At 51.1% G+C, this 12,500-nt stretch overlaps 1 protein-coding gene across 1 annotated transcript in view; it reads right to left on the minus strand.

The window, feature by feature from the left end:
- Positions 1-12,500, minus strand: part of LOC134101737 (zeta-sarcoglycan) — a 235,791-nt gene that overhangs the window by 62,626 nt on the left and 160,665 nt on the right. The window lies entirely within an intron of this gene.

Below are 12,500 nucleotides of genomic sequence, written 5' to 3' on the forward strand. Positions count from 1 at the left end.
CTCAAGCACACAATTACCCACACTATCAAGGTAAACAACACTCCTCTTCCTGCTTTGTGAGCCACTGAATCAGAGTGAAAAGACTTTGGTTTCCAGAACGGACAGAGGTTTCATTTCCAAATGTCCGCTTGGTCTCATGCTTACACACAACGCTCTTACCAGGGAAAAGAGCTTGTCTGTCAGCGTGACATGTTGAATGGCACAGGGTGAGTTCTTTTGAAAGGACTGAATAAATGTCCCTGGGTCCCAGTTGGTGACCTTTCATATTGAGAGCAAGAGGACAATAGAGTCCAACACACAGACCTCAAGAGTCCAGCCACAATGGAGTGGCCAAATGTGCCACCTTTATGCCTAGAGCATGAATGGTGGTCAGAAAGCTGGGCTATATAGTCTGCCTGTCTGTGGCTCCAGAGGGCTCTGTGTGAGGTTAGGAATACAACCTCAGTTCTCTGAGGGAGAATGCAGGACGATAACCCTTTCCAGCGTCATTGCATCCTGGACCTGACCAAATTGGTCACTTCAGAAATTGCACTTGGTCACTTTAGAAAGAGGGCTAGTTCATCGTTGACGTGTGTCCTTATGTGGACTACTGTTGTTGCCTGACTGTGAATGGTATCCAATCCTGACTGACTTACAGGGGTGAGGTTTTCCAAATCATTTTTGAAAATAGTTCCTGAGAACATATCTGCAGCTTACAAGATAAGCAAGCTAACTAGCTCATCTTATATTAGCATAACATTGTTAGCTGTTTAATAATGTCAGACTTCATATTAGCCTCATATCCCTCTATTGAATTCGTACTTGTTGGCAACCTCTCCTGAGTTACTCCAACATTATAACTAATACTGTATGGTATAAATCGAAGGCAGAGAGGGTAGAGATACAAGCTGTTTCCAGCATGCACACAAGAGTGCAGACTAAAATTAAGTTTCAGCCCTGGCCACCCTCATTTGTATGTGTTGCAGCTGGTGAGTAGACTTGCTGTTGCCATGGAGTTTTCAGGACTGAAAAATACCTGTTACATCATGGGATACAGCTGGACATAAACACAACACCACAGACACACAGACACACACACACACACACACACACACACACACACACACACACACACACACACACACACACACACACACACACACACACACACACACACACACACACACACACACACACAGCAGGTGGTTTTGCAGCAGCAGGTTTTGAGGCTAATAGATTATTGATCAGAGGGTCAGAGCACATCTCACCCCCTCAGTGCTCTGGCCTCGACTAGCCAGCCTGCCATGTGGCCATAGTGCACTGGGTAAACAGAGAAAACACACACACACACACACACACACACATCAGAGTAAAGTCACTACCCACTACCATCACTCACACACACACACACACACACACACACACACACACACACACACACACACACACACACACACACACACACACACACACACACACACACACACACACACACACAACCGAGGACTGACACAATGATCTCACACAGCAACACTTTCACAAAACCAAACCTTCATACCTGCACACACAAGCACTCTCTCACACACACACACGCACACACAAACAAACACACAACCAAACACTCCTCTGACAACACGACTTCCCTGAAAAGCACATCACTCTATCTCTCCTAACTCCCATTCCCATCTTCCTGCTGTTATCTTACTTTTCACCATCCATTTCTCTCTCTCTCTCTCTCTCTCTCTCTCTCTCTCTCTCTCTCTCTCTCTCTCTCTCTCTCTCTCTCTCTCTTACACTCACTCTCCTGCGCCTTCTTCATCTCTCCTCTTCCTCCTTCTACTCTTATTCCCTCTCCAGAGTCACCTTTTGCCCAGTTTCTCCTGCAATCTTGTGCACTCACACATCATCCGTTCCCCTCCTCTCTCTGCGTACTTTGCCTGTCAGACTTCTTGTGATTGTCCTGCTAGGTGAGTCATTTAAACTCTCCGCTCATCCCCTCCGCCTCTCTCTCTCTCTCTCTCTCCTTCTCTCACTCTCACACACACTCTATCCCTCCATCCATCCTCTGCCTGTGCAGCAGGGGAATTAATCTGCTCCTCTCTCTCTTTCTCTCTTTCCTCTCTCACACTCTAAATTTCTTTTTCCTCTCTCTCTCACTCTAAATGTCTCTCTTTTTTCCCCAGCCCTACTCTCTGTGTCTCTCTATCTTTCTCCCTCTCTCATTACGCTCTGGCATGGAGCGACATCCCTCCTCTATCTCATCTCTCTCTCTCTCTCTCTCTCTCTCTCTCTCTCTCATCTATCTCTCTCTCTCTCTCTCCCCTGTATTGCCAGTGTGTCCTCCCCTCACCCTCTCCACCTACAACCGCCTGCTCCTGTGGCATCCGTCACCTCCAGCCCAAACATCTAGCACCAAATGTGGGCAAAAGCACGCGTCTGGACCCAAGGCTCTTTACACTGACATGGCAACACTCACCTGGCATGGGGAATCTGAGGACACTGCTGACAGGTCAGTCTTAAACGTACAAATAACAACACCACACACAGAATCTCACAAACAAACACACACACACAAAGACAAACACACACACACACACACACACGCACACACACACACACACACACACACACACACACACACACACACACACACACACACACACACACACAAACACACACACAAACACATACACAGACACACGCATATACACACATATACAAACTCACACATTTATTGTGTCTCTGTTCCCTACCAGGGTTCAAAATCATGCCCACACACTCATCGCATTGTCCTGCGACATGTGCGTTCCTGTGCACAACAAATCAACTTGTAAAGGGACTATCAGTGGCAGGACACTTGTTTGACCTAATCTGCAGGCGCTCAAGTCACTGCATCTTAGCATTCAGACACAGCTTCAGTGGATGCGTGTAATGACCCTGCCTCACAGCCAGCTTGCATCTGGGGGGAAACTAGCTGTCTGTGGTGAATGCAGGAGAGGCTGGAGAGAGAGGGAGGGAGAGAGAGAGAGAGAGAGAGAGAGAGAGAGAGGGAGAGAGAGAGAGAGAGAAAGAGAGAGAGAGAGCAGGGCATACTGTGTGTTCCAGTAGGGCTGTCACAGAGAGCAAATTAAGAGATGATTCTGTGGATGAAAACGCATCGTAATAAGCCTGTTGATGTGTTTTCATTGTCAAAATAAATATCCATAAGAAAAGTGCTCCTGGGAGACTACTTGGAACTCACACTCACACTCTCACACACACACACACACACACACACACACACACACACACACACACACATACACACACATCCATCTCCCCACACACATTTCATTGTGAATTACCAGCATCGTATGGTGCAGCCTTACTGTTTTGTTTTGTTGTTTACTGGCTTTTCAACACTGCATCACACAGGCCCTTAACAGCTCCACAAACTGGCACCTCTCCCTCACCCCTCAACTCCCTCTTTTCCTCCCTCTCTTCCCCTCTCTCTCTCTTTCTCTCTCTCTCCTCTCTCTCTCTCCCTCTCTCTCTCTCTCTCTGTAGTGATGTAGTTCTGGATGTGAGTTTTTCCCACCTCCCCCTCTTCACCTGGTCCTTGATCCCTGTATCTTCCGTATGAATCGCTGGCCCTGGGTGTTGTTCCCCTGGCCTCTCCGGAGGAGGGCTGCTGCAGTGGGGGGGAAATGAGCGTTGCCTGCTCCCTGTGACAACCTTGGAGGCCCAGCTGGGACTCATGACGCCTGCAGGGCTGCGTGCATCTTGATGGTGCTGGAGCCACAGAGCAGCTCAGGGCTGAGATCTATGGATATTTATGTGCTGGGTGAGTTCCTTGGGCTTTATATGTTTGCTTTCACATGTCTTTGATGATCCCCCCCCCCTCTCACACACACACACACACACACACACACACACACACACACTCCTTTTTGACACGTGTGCCGTGTTTGTCACGGTTCTCGTTCCCCGCTCATTCTCTGGAGTAGAACATTTATAATTCATACTTGGGTGTTTTTCATTTACATTTCTATGTGCAGTTGATACGCGCCGTTATCTAAAGCGCAGTAAAGCAGAGAGAAAATGTACATTTTATCACTGTCTTGTTCTCCCAGGCAATTGATCCCATTTTCTGCCCCGACTGTGGAGCAAGATGCAGAATTCAGGCATCGTGCCCTCTGAAGTGTACAGATTAACTGTGTTGTCTTCCACTCCAGAGATATATGAAATGGAATCGGGAAATAAAAAAGCACGCGAGCGCGTCTTTGTTGTTGCTCTCTCTCCCGTGCCATGTTTCCTTCTCTCTCCCTTTTATTAAAACGCCAGCAGACCCAACCGGCCTCGTCCTCGGCTTTGATCTCATCCGGGGAGACTGGGAGGGAAGTGGGCTGTGGTGGTGATGCAGGGCTTCTCTGAGTGCACCTGACACCAGCCCAACTCCTCAACATGTTGGTGGATCAGAGGGAGAGCGCGGGGTCCTTGTATGCTCCGGGAGCCTCCACACATACCCCCCCACCCACCCACCCCCCCGCCACCCTGTGTGGACGAGGACGAGGACGAGGACCAGCCTGTGCTCTTCCCATCACTACCACCACCACCAGCTCGGAGGCTTCCAGAGAGCCAGGCGAGTCCGCTCTCGGAGCCTGGCGCGTGGGGAGCGCGGGGGGAGAGAGGAGTATGGGGGGGGGGAGCCGGAGGGCACGGAGGAGCGGGACGTGAGAGAGCACCGTGCCCTTCGCCAGGCTCACAGAGCGCCCGACCCGGGGTCAGCGGCACGGCGAGTAAGTCGGGTGCCCTTCCTGTCGGCGTCGCGCCGCGAAAATGTCATTAGCTGGACTGATGAGGGTCGAGCTAAAATGGCCGCCATTAAGGCTCTGCCGCCATGTAATGTCGATTATGAGGCATTAATGAATTCACTGGCGGACTAATTAATTTCAGGGAACGAGCCAAAGCGGGGGGAGGGGAGGGGAGGGGGTGCTTGTTGGGGGCAAGTGCCCTCACGTGCGGCACGGAATGCAAACAGCCTGGGTTTTGTGGACAGACTTGGTAAGCACTTAGTGAGCCTTGTGCATGCACACACATGCACACACACACACACACACACACACACATACCCACCCATGGCACCACACACAGCTACACACACACACAAACACGCACACACACAGACACACACACACACACACACACACACACATACACACACACTGACTCACCAACAAAAAACACGGATAGATTCACTATTCACCATATTTACAGCCATATTTGAAATAAGCATCATCAATCTTTAATCACTGTTATGTAAGCACTGCACACACATACTTGTGTCTGTCCCTACAACACATCGCCCACACACACACACACACACACACACAAACACACACACACATATTGGTAGTGATTAAGGGTGGCGTTTTAATGTTCTTAATGAACTGTCTGGTTGGCAGTGGTGGCCCAGGCAGGCCGAGGGCAAGCCTACGGCAAGGCAGACGAGCGAGCGAGCGCGAGCTTAGTCATGCGGCAGTATACTCCACCGCGTTAGAGTTCATTTAACACCGGCTAACGGGAAATCCACCGGCCCCCTCGCCACCGCTAACCCTGAGCTGCCCGCGCCCTCCGCCCAAGCGGCCGCCCACCCGCCCCACGGAGCCACACGCCGGACGCCAGGAACCGGACGCCGCCATCAGCCGTCTCGTAAAACGGGAGCCGCGCTTTATGCGTTGTGTTTGTCTGCGTGGGACTTCACGTGTGACCGTGTTTACATATCACACTGTACGCAACTCATGCATACAAATTAGCATGTGCCAGCGTTGAGTGTAAATCAGCTGGAACATGATTATGACCTTTGAAGAGAGCACACGAGTGTATGGGAACTGCACAACGTGTGGGCGTGTGGAGGAGACTGCATAATGTATGTGTGTGTGTAATTGAGCGTGCGATATCTATTTATACGTCTGACGATGCACATCTGTGTGTGTACGTATGTGTGTGTGTGTGCGTGTGTGTGTGTGTGTGTGTGTGTGTGTGTGTGTGTGTGTGTGTGTGCATGCACGTATGTGTGTGTGTGTGTGTGTGTGTGTGTGTGTGTGTGTGTGGTTTTCCCATGTCCAACTCCAGCAGCATTACTATTCTCCGAGGCGGTGTGTCCCGAAGGCCAGGCTGATTTGTGCTTCATCATTCTGAGTCCCTGTTAAATGTTAATGGCTCCTATTTTTACATGGGGGGAGTGGGGGGTGGAGGTGGGCTGCTGTCTGGGTCACCCCAACCCAACCTGCCCCCCTCCCCACCCCACACCTCCTCAGCCCAACCCAGTGGCCGCCAGAAGCGTCCACCGCACTGGTCGGCTGCGCTGCCCCCGCACACTTCATCAACTATTCATCAGGCGCTCAGCAGAGTTATGTGCAGATAAAGCCTTTACTTTCAGCCCTGCCGTCAATCACCCCACACGTGAACAGCACACATAGCCCTGCCGTCAATCACCCCACACGTGAACAGCACACATAGCCCTGCCGTCAATCACCCCACATGTGAACAGCACACGTACTGTAGCCTTTACTTTCAGCCCTGCCGTCAATCACCCCACATGTGAACAGCACACGTAGCCTTTTCTTTCAGCCCTGCTGTCAATCACCCCACACGTGAACAGCACACATAGCCCTGCCGTCAATCACCCCACACGTGAACAGCACACATAGCCCTGCCGTCAATCACCCCACATGTGAACAGCACACGTACTGTAGCCTTTACTTTCAGCCCTGCCGTCAATCACCCCACATGTGAACAGCACACGTAGCCTTTTCTTTCAGCCCTGCTGTCAATCACCCCACACGTGAACAGCACACGTAGCCCTGCACAGCCTCAGAACCTCCACAATCACCCCACACGTGAACAGCACACGTAGCCCTGCACAGCCTCAGAACCTCCACAATCACCCCACACGTGAACAGCACACGTAGCCCTGCACAGCCTCAGAACCTCCACAATCACCCCACACGTGAACAGCACACGTAGCCCTGCACAGCCTCAGAACCTCCACAATCACCCCACACGTGAACAGCACACGTAGCCCTGCACAGCCTCAGAACCTCCACAATCACCCCACACGTGAACAGCACACGTAGCCCTGCACAGCCTCAGAACCTCCACAATCACCCCACACGTGAACAGCACACGTAGCCCTGCACAGCCTCAGAACCTCCACAATCACCCCACATGTGAACAGCACACGTAGCCCTGCACAGCCTCAGAGCTCCAGAACGCTGTGCTCAGTCCGTATCAATCCCAACTCCAGCCTCATGGTGATGCCTTCCTCTTACCATCGCAGGCTGATCTGATATGAGGAGTGGGATTAAAATCACTAATTTACAGAAATAATGTAGGAAGAGAGATAGAGAGAGTGATAGAGGAAGAGAGAGAGAGAGAGAGAGAGAGAGAGAGAGAGAGAGAGAGAGAGAAGAGAGAGATCTTTAATTGATGGCCCTCTGAATGTCTCCACTACTCAGGGGTCAAGGCCCAGCTACAAGACAGCACTGCTGCCTTTACTGGTCTGTATGAACTACACTTCACTTCAGCAGGGCACTTCATCCACAGCATCAAGAGCTCCAGTTGGGTGTGAGCTGGAGTGGAGTGGGGTGGGGTGGGGTGGATACAGACGAGCCGGCTCTTCCTGCGCTGCTTAAGGACTACAAGGAGACGGCCGGACAGGATGAGAGGTCAGTGTCACCGGCGCTCCGATGAGCGTCTCACTCTTCCCGCCGCCTCCGTCCGCTCTCCCGTAATACGGCGCGCGCGGCCGCATCTGACCCCAATCCGACGGCGTGTTATTTAGACAGCCCGGGCCTGGACGTGCCGGAGCCTTATCTGCGCTTTAGCTAACATCTCCGCTGGCATTTATGGGGAGCGGCGGCTGGATCAAAGCCCTCTCCGCTCGCAGGGGTCAGACTGCAGGGAGCGTAATGGCCGCCGCCGACACCCTCTTGTTATTTCCAATCTCCTCCCCCATACCACGGGATCCATCACCACACACACCTACACAAACACACACGTACATACACATGTACACACACACACACACACACACACACACACACACACACACACACACACACACACACACACACACACACACACACATACATGCAAACGCACATGCGCACACACACACACACATACACAAACAGACAGACAGACAGGGTCAGACTGCAGGGAGCGTAATGGCCGACGACGACACCCGCTTGTTATTTCCAATCTCCTCCCCGTGTGAAGAACAAAGGGGCGAGTAACGGGCGCGAGGCGGCTGTGGCACATAGTTCACTTCCTCTTGTTGTCATTGGAGGCGGTTGTGACACACAGTTCACTTCCTCTTGTTTTCATTGGAGGCGAAAGCAAGCGGAGATTAGAGGGACGGCCGCGTGGACGACAGCGTTTGTCAGCTGGCCGCGGATAAGTCAGCGAGGTTTCGTCTTTTTCCAGGGAGAGGTGTAATAATACTGGCGTCAACACACCAGCTGTCTCATTTTTAAACAGAAGCAAGATGTTAGAGAGACCGAGGCCCACTTGAGAAGTATCGCAAGGAGATAACAAGGTGCAGAGAGAGTGTGTGTGTGTGTGTGTGTAGGTGTGTGTATACGTACATGTGTGTGTGTGTGTGAAGAAGGACTCATGGATACATATGTAAACTAAAGTATAGATAGAACTTATAGTGATAAGAAATACAGAGAGAGAGAGAGAGAGAGAGAGAGAGGAAATTGGGATTGGGATTGTGAGAGAGAAATGCGAGATGACTTTTCCATTTTTTAATTTTTCCCTCCCTCAGCTGAAGCGATGCACTCATGAGCTCCCAGGAGGGACAATTATAAAAGTGTGTGTGTCTGAAAAGAGGCCCAAACTCATCACTCACGGGCCTCCGATCACATGATGAAACACACACACACACACACACACACACACACACACACGCACACACACGCACACACACACACACACACACACACACACACACACACACACACACACACACACACACACACACACACACACACACACACACACACATACGCATGCACACACGCACGCACGCATGCACGCACACACACACACACACACACACACACCAGCCGTATCAGGGGCTCGTAATGATCTGCTCAACTTCCTTGCTGCTCCCTGTAGACTGTGTTCAACACTGCCTATCACAGCAGTGAGAGAATGGAATGGAATAGTGGGCTAAAGTGGACACATTAACCTGTAAGTGCATCTGTAGCTCATGACACATACAGTCACTCCTGCCAACACAACGACCGTGCTACCATACTTGTGCAAACTTTATATTAGCCGGATAGCTGCTTTCAGACATATGTGCAAAACCGGAGGTAAAGCGGATCTTAAACGGCCCGTATGTCTGAACAACATAACCAGACATATGGAACTCCGGCTCTTACACTACCCCTCTCCTAGTGTTTCATCCGGACATTATTCAAATGAGCTGTGTCTAAACAAAGCGAAGAAGATGCGGTTAAAATTCACACCAAGTGTCACCTTGAATTTCCCCTTGGGGGAAGTATCTATCTATCTATCTATCTATCTATCTATCTATCTATCTATCTATCTATCACAGTATCACAGCACTGACGTCCGCTGCAACATTGTAAGAGAACAGAGCACAAGAGCATTTCCACGGGCCTTCTTTCCTACTGTGTTGGCTGTAGTGCATTGGTTACATTAGCAACATTGTTCAGCCCTTTCACCATCCACTCTCACCACGCAGAATGCAGACAGCAGCATGTGGTTCTGATAGAACTCAGGAGGGAGAAATAGAAGCTGAAACCCCCAGGGTTCAGAACCTATGGCCTCTCACAGAGATCCAAAGGAGAAGCGCAGTGGAACTGAACTAATGGGCCTCTCGCTCTCATTATACCTGTTCCACCAGCCGGGAACACCTTTTTAAGCAGAGCCATCACTCAAAACGCCGCGGCCAATCAGAGGTCGGCTCTCGCAGAGCCTCGCCCCTCGTCTGCCTCCTGTTGCCGGGGTGAGCGGGGAGCAGGAGGGCTGCTCTGTGATGATGCAGGGATGTCCCCGATTTAGGGACATTTAGACAGTAATGGGGAGATTCAGAGTGGGAGGGGGGCGCGGGCGGGGGGGGGGGGGGGGGTGAAAGTCCCTCCGAGACTCGTTTGTCAGACCAACCACCAAACAGACATGGAAAATTCAGTTTGTTTGTTTATCAGGAAAAGAAAAATATGATCATGCAAACCCTTCAAGCATATATGCAAAGTGTTTGTTATGTAAGGTTGTAATTTGGGGATAATTACGATTCCAAAAACAGAAATGGCGTCTGGATTTATGGGTTATTTAATTTTTGACTATATTCTGCTAAATTGTTTTTGGAGTTAACTTTGGGTATTTCTGTCTTCATTTGTGGTGTGTGTGAGCGTGTGTATGTGTGTGCGTGAGAGTGTTTATTTGTGCATATTTAAATTCCTATTCATTCTTTTTTATTTTTGGCTTAATCTGTTTTAGCTCTATGGTTTCACATCACTCCAGTTTTGTTCCTTTCCCCTCTGATTGGCTGTCTCTCTATTCACCCTCAATTGCTCTCCTGCTCTTCTCTTCTCCTCCCTCCCTCCCTCTCTCTCTCTCCCTCCCTCCTTCCGTGCCTGTCTCTCCCTGGCTGCCATGCTTTGTCATGCTGTGTGGGTGGGCCCGGCTCAGGTTTGCACGGGGCCATTCCAGGCCAGCGGCACACAGCACAGAGGCGCACAGAGGCGCACAGAGGCAGAGGCAGGGAGCCCTAGCCAAGCGCTAGCGCTGATGCCCCCGCTAATACTAGCACTGACACTAATGCTAGCCCTGCCCACAGCCCAGCACGTCCAGCACGCCAACCCAGCACGCCTCCTCCCCTCTACGGCTAGCCAAGCACAGGGGGTGGGGAGGGGGATGGAGGGGGGGGGGGGGGGGGACTAGGCCTGCCAAAACGCTCCTGGAGACCACAGCCAGAAGGAGGTTGGAAGAGAGGTGGTGGTGGTGGTGTTTGTGTGCGTGTGTGTGTGGGGGGGGTCTACATCTCTGTGTGTGTGTGTGTGTGTGTGTGTGTGTGTATGTGCGTGTTTGAGTGTGGTGGTGTGTGTGTGGTGGCGGCAGTGTGTGTGTGTGTGTGTGTGTGTGTGTGTGTGTGTGTGTGTGTGTGTGTGTGTGTGTGTGTGTGTGTGTGTATGTGTGTGTGTGTGTGTGTGTGTGTGTGTGTGTGTGTGTGTGTGCATGTTTGTGTGTTCTGTGTGTAAGTCGTGAGTGCGTGTCTGTCTGTGTGTGTGAAGGTACATCTGTGTGTGTGTGTGTGTGTGTGTGTGTGTGTGTGTGTGTGTGTGTGTGTGTGTGTATGTGTGTGTGTGCTTGGGGAGCTCAGAGATTATCCCTCAGCCGCTTGCTTGCCTCTTCTCCACATGAGTGCTCTACATTCTCAGAGAAAAAAAAACTGAAGAAAGAGACAGAGAGAAAGAGAGAGGGAGAGAGAGAGAAAGAGAAAGAGAGAGAGAAAGAGAGAGAAACAGACAGACAGAGGAAGACAACGTAACAAAAGAAGAAAGAGGAGCGACGGAGTAAAAGTATGAAATGCTAACACAAGCTCATTGACTCTAATGAAGGACGGGAGTCAGCACAGTAGTGCCTGAGTGGGCCTCTTTATTGGATACAACATTAGACTCGGGGCGCCACAACGTTAGACTCGGGGCGCCACAACGTTAGACTCGGGGTCCCACTAACACAACACCAGTGGCATTCGGAGACGGCATTCTCCGGTGTGGGCACGGGGGCAGAAGAGGGGTGATGATGAGCGGGCACAGTTGGCGTGTGGGCAACTGAAATCACCACTGCCGTCTTTGCCGATATTCTGGATGCTGAAACCGAGATGACCGTGAGCTCCCGTGCCCCTGCGGTGTGTCGATAGCAAACGCAGGCGACTGTGAGGCCTCCCTGACCCATAATTAGTGGACGCTTGCTGCCAAAATGGACATCAGCCGGGGCGGTTTTAATAGACACCTTGGCCAAGCTCCTGCCGAGCGAGAGAGAGAGAGAGGCCTTGAAGGCTTCTGGCCTCAGAAAATGTGAAAGGTACAGCCCCATGCAGGGAGCGATTAATAGGCTGGCTTTGCCCAAGAGTTGAGAGAGAGTGTGTGTGTGTGTGTGTGTGTGCGCTGTGCGCTGTGCTGAGAATTCAGAGGGAGGGATTTACACATACGATAACCCATCAGAGATCCGGAACATTCATCAATCACCTTGAAAGGTCAGAGCACCAGAAATGCTCCACCTCGCCACCTGCGTCAGAGGCCTGCTTAGTGAAGGACAGGAGTGTGTGTGTGTGTGTGTGTGTGTGTGTGTGTGTGTGTGTGTGTGTGTGTGTGTGGACGTGGGTGTATGGATATGGGTGTATGGAGGAGGGGATAGGGGTAGTTGGCCTGAAAATGTCTCTTGCTGCCCAATTTCAGCTGCTCTAAACACACTGTACACTGTTCATTTGAATACAGGTCTCT

Source organism: Sardina pilchardus, chromosome 2 (assembly GCF_963854185.1).
Source record: "Sardina pilchardus chromosome 2, fSarPil1.1, whole genome shotgun sequence".
Lineage (NCBI taxonomy): Eukaryota > Metazoa > Chordata > Actinopteri > Clupeiformes > Clupeidae > Sardina > Sardina pilchardus.